The sequence below is a fragment of the Schistocerca americana genome, unplaced genomic scaffold (assembly GCF_021461395.2).
Source record: "Schistocerca americana isolate TAMUIC-IGC-003095 unplaced genomic scaffold, iqSchAmer2.1 HiC_scaffold_405, whole genome shotgun sequence".
Classification (NCBI taxonomy): domain Eukaryota; kingdom Metazoa; phylum Arthropoda; class Insecta; order Orthoptera; family Acrididae; genus Schistocerca; species Schistocerca americana.
The window spans coordinates 127,501-132,157 of NW_025726132.1; the positions used below are offsets into that span (position 1 = coordinate 127,501).

The window sequence follows — 4,657 nt, forward strand, 5'->3', positions numbered from 1 at the left end:
TTCCGACTTCCATGGCCACCGTCCTGCTGTCTTAAGCAACCAACGCCTTTCATGGTTTCCCATGAGCGTCGATTCGGGCGCCTTAACTCGGCGTTTGGTTCATCCACAGCGCCAGTTCTGCTTACCAAAAGTGGCCCACTTGGCACTCCGATCCGAGTCGTTTGCTCGCGGCTTCAGCATATCAAGCAAGCCGGAGATCTCACCCATTTAAAGTTTGAGAATAGGTTGAGGTCGTTTCGGCCCCAAGGCCTCTAATCATTCGCTTTACCGGATGAGACTCGTACGAGCACCAGCTATCCTGAGGGAAACTTCGGAGGGAACCAGCTACTAGATGGTTCGATTAGTCTTTCGCCCCTATACCCAGCTCCGACGATCGATTTGCACGTCAGAATCGCTACGGACCTCCATCAGGGTTTCCCCTGACTTCGTCCTGGCCAGGCATAGTTCACCATCTTTCGGGTCCCAACGTGTACGCTCTAGGTGCGCCTCACCTCGCAATGAGGACGAGACGCCCCGGGAGTGCGGAGGCCGCCGCCCCGTGAAGGGCGGGGAAGCCCCATCCTCCCTCGGCCCGCGCAAGGCGAGACCTTCACTTTCATTACGCCTTTAGGTTTCGTACAGCCCAATGACTCGCGCACATGTTAGACTCCTTGGTCCGTGTTTCAAGACGGGTCGTGAAATTGTCCAAAGCTGAAGCGCCGCTGACGGGAGCGATTATTCCGCCCGAGAGCATCCCGAGCCAACAGCGGCGCGGGTCCGGGGCCGGGCCAGGTAGGTCCGTCATCCGGGAAGAACCGCGCGCGCTTGCCGGGAGCCCGAGCGCCCAAAGGGGCGAATCGACTCCTCCAGATATACCGCCGGGCAGCCAGCCAGGACACCGGGGCTCTGCCCAACAGACGCGAACCGAGGCCCGCGGAAGGACAGGCTGCGCACCCGGGCCGTAGGCCGGCACCCAGCGGGTCGCGACGTCCTACTAGGGGAGAAGTGCGGCCCACCGCACACCGGAACGGCCCCACCCCGCGGCGAGTGGAAAGGCAACCGGACACGACCCCGCCGCGGATTGCTCCGCGCGGGCGGCCGGCCCCATCTGCCGAGGGCGGAGGCCAGTGGCCGGATGGGCGTGAATCTCACCCGTTCGACCTTTCGGACTTCTCACGTTTACCCCAGAACGGTTTCACGTACTTTTGAACTCTCTCTTCAAAGTTCTTTTCAACTTTCCCTCACGGTACTTGTTCGCTATCGGTCTCGTGGTCATATTTAGTCTCAGATGGAGTTTACCACCCACTTGGAGCTGCACTCTCAAGCAACCCGACTCGAAGGAGAGGTCCCGCCGACGCTCGCACCGGCCGCTACGGGCCTGGCACCCTCTACGGGCCGTGGCCTCATTCAAGTTGGACTTGGCTCGGCGCGAGGCGTCGGGGGTAGTGGACCCTCCCAAACACCACATGCCACGACAGGCGGCAGCCTGCGGGTTCGGTGCTGGACTCTTCCCTGTTCGCTCGCCGCTACTGGGGGAATCCTTGTTAGTTTTCTTTTCCTCCGCTTAGTAATATGCTTAAATTCAGCGGGTAGTCTCGCCTGCTCTGAGGTCGTTGCACGAGGTGTCGCACGCCACACCGCCAGCCGGCTGTGCACGCTACCGAGTAAGTACCGGTATGCGAACCGCCAGGCGACGGGCGCGCATCGCACGTTTAAGGAGGCGCGGCCGGCCCCACAGGCGGCCGCGACGCTCCCAGGTCTGCGAAGCGGGGCAAACGCCGCGCGCTTCAGTATACGTAGCCGACCCTCAGCCAGACGTGGCCCGGGAACGGAATCCATGGACCGCAATGTGCGTTCGAAACGTCGATGTTCATGTGTCCTGCAGTTCACATGTCGACGCGCAATTTGCTGCGTTCTTCATCGACCCACGAGCCGAGTGATCCACCGTCCTGGGTGATCTTTTTCTGAGTTTCCACTGTCTCTTTCAAGACAGTTGCATAGGCGGGACGTAGGCGTGTGGCGGCCCCTGTTCAAGCGTTCTGTGTCCAACGGCCTCACGGCCGATGGGCGTCGTACGGCTCCACACCGGAGCGGACAGGCAGTCGGGCGAAAGTCATTCAAAACCGGCGCCAGGCGCCAGGTTGCCGCAGGCCAGCCGCTCCAGCGCTTCAGCGCTCGTACCACACAACATTGGCGTTAGTTTTGAGACGCACGCGTGGTTCCGCACGCGGCGCACGGCTACTGCGAGCCGTACAGGTAGCGTGTTGCGCGACACGACACGCACATCGAAAGACATGCAGTCTAGTCGGTAATGATCCTTCCGCAGGTTCACCTACGGAAACCTTGTTACGACTTTTACTTCCTCTAAATGATCAAGTTTGGTCATCTTTCCGGTAGCATCGGCAACGACAGAGTCAATGCCGCGTACCAGTCCGAAGACCTCACTAAATCATTCAATCGGTAGTAGCGACGGGCGGTGTGTACAAAGGGCAGGACGTAATCAACGCGAGCTTATGACTCGCGCTTACTGGGAATTCCTCGTTCATGGGGAACAATTGCAAGCCCCAATCCCTAGCACGAAGGAGGTTCAGCGGGTTACCCCGACCTTTCGGCCTAGGAAGACACGCTGATTCCTTCAGTGTAGCGCGCGTGCGGCCCAGAACATCTAAGGGCATCACAGACCTGTTATTGCTCAATCTCGTGCGGCTAGAAGCCGCCTGTCCCTCTAAGAAGAAAAGTAATCGCTGACAGCACGAAGGATGTCACGCGACTAGTTAGCAGGCTAGAGTCTCGTTCGTTATCGGAATTAACCAGACAAATCGCTCCACCAACTAAGAACGGCCATGCACCACCACCCACCGAATCAAGAAAGAGCTATCAATCTGTCAATCCTTCCGGTGTCCGGGCCTGGTGAGGTTTCCGTGTTGAGTCAAATTAAGCCGCAGGCTCCACTCCTGGTGGTGCCCTTCCGTCAATTCCTTTAAGTTTCAGCTTTGCAACCATACTTCCCCCGGAACCCAAAAGCTTTGGTTTCCCGGAGGCTGCCCGCCGAGTCATCGGAGGAACTGCGGCGGATCGCTGGCTGGCATCGTTTATGGTTAGAACTAGGGCGGTATCTGATCGCCTTCGAACCTCTAACTTTCGTTCTTGATTAATGAAAACATACTTGGCAAATGCTTTCGCTTCTGTTCGTCTTGCGACGATCCAAGAATTTCACCTCTAACGTCGCAATACGAATGCCCCCGCCTGTCCCTATTAATCATTACCTCGGGTTCCGAAAACCAACAAAATAGAACCGAGGTCCTATTCCATTATTCCATGCACACAGTATTCAGGCGGGCTTGCCTGCTTTAAGCACTCTAATTTGTTCAAAGTAAACGTGCCGGCCCACCGAGACACTCACTCAAGAGCACCCTGGTAGGATTGCAACGGGGTCCGCTCGGGACGCACGAGCACGCACGAGGCGCGTCGCACGCCTTCAGCTCGCCCCACCGGCAGGACGTCCCACGATACATGCCAGTTAAACACCGACGGGCGGTGAACCAACAGCGTGGGACACAAATCCAACTACGAGCTTTTTAACCGCAACAACTTTAATATACGCTATTGGAGCTGGAATTACCGCGGCTGCTGGCACCAGACTTGCCCTCCAATAGATACTCGTTTAAAGGATTTAAAGTGTACTCATTCCGATTACGGGGCCTCGGATGAGTCCCGTATCGTTATTTTTCGTCACTACCTCCCGTGCCGGGAGTGGGTAATTTGCGCGCCTGCTGCCTTCCTTGGATGTGGTAGCCGTTTCTCAGGCTCCCTCTCCGGAATCGAACCCTGATTCCCCGTTACCCGTTACAACCATGGTAGGCGCAGAACCTACCATCGACAGTTGATAAGGCAGACATTTGAAAGATGCGTCGCCGGTACGAGGACCGTGCGATCAGCCCCAAAGTTATTCAGAGTCACCAAGGCAAACGGACCGGACGAGCCGACCGATTGGTTTTGATCTAATAAAAGCGTCCCTTCCATCTCTGGTCGGACTCTGTTTGCATGTATTAGCTCTAGAATTACCACAGTTATCCAAGTAACGTGGGTACGATCTAAGGAACCATAACTGATTTAATGAGCCATTCGCGGTTTCACCTTAATGCGGCTTGTACTGAGACATGCATGGCTTAATCTTTGAGACAAGCATATGACTACTGGCAGGATCAACCAGGAGCTGCGTCAACTAGAGCTGAGCAGCCGGCCGCCCGGGAGTGTGTCCCGGGGGGCCCGCGCGAACACGCAAGCGTCCGCTCAATTATTCTGCAAACAGGAGGAGGCTGAGCTCCCCTGCACAATACACCTCGAAACCCCTCTCAGGTCCCGGCGGCGCGCAGCGCCGTCCTAAGTACTTGGTCGGGTTCGAGAGAGGCGCAATCGCCCGGAGTTTGGCGAGTAGACGCTTTAGGTGCGACCACCCGTGCTCCCAACTGAGCTTGCCGCTGCCGACAGAGGCCCGGGAGCGTGCTGTCGTGGCATTGCCGGCGGGAGACAACACGCGCCACCTACGGTGGCCGGCAGCTCCAACGCCAGCGCCACAGAAGGACAAAAGCCCCACTTGGGTGCCGAAGCGAAACTCTCCCAGCACAGCGCACGCGCCAACACGTCCGCACAGCTGCGATACAAACCACCTGCGAGA

At 57.6% G+C, this 4,657-nt stretch overlaps 3 non-coding genes across 3 annotated transcripts in view; all 3 read right to left on the reverse strand.

The window, feature by feature from the left end:
- The window catches only part of LOC124582261, a 4,220-nt gene extending 2,628 nt beyond the window's left edge, over positions 1-1,592 (reverse strand). Inside the window, exon 1 of the ribosomal RNA XR_006973839.1 lies at positions 1-1,592. This exon is cut by the window's left edge and continues 2,628 nt beyond it. This is a non-coding gene — a ribosomal RNA (large subunit ribosomal RNA).
- Positions 1,593-1,780: 188 nt separating this feature from the next.
- On the reverse strand, positions 1,781-1,935 carry LOC124582246. The gene has a single exon (XR_006973825.1). It is a non-coding gene; the product is annotated as a 5.8S ribosomal RNA (ribosomal RNA).
- Positions 1,936-2,288: 353 nt separating this feature from the next.
- On the reverse strand, positions 2,289-4,195 carry LOC124582257. Its single transcript, XR_006973835.1, has one exon. It is a non-coding gene; the product is annotated as a small subunit ribosomal RNA (ribosomal RNA).
- Positions 4,196-4,657: the final 462 nt, after the last annotated feature.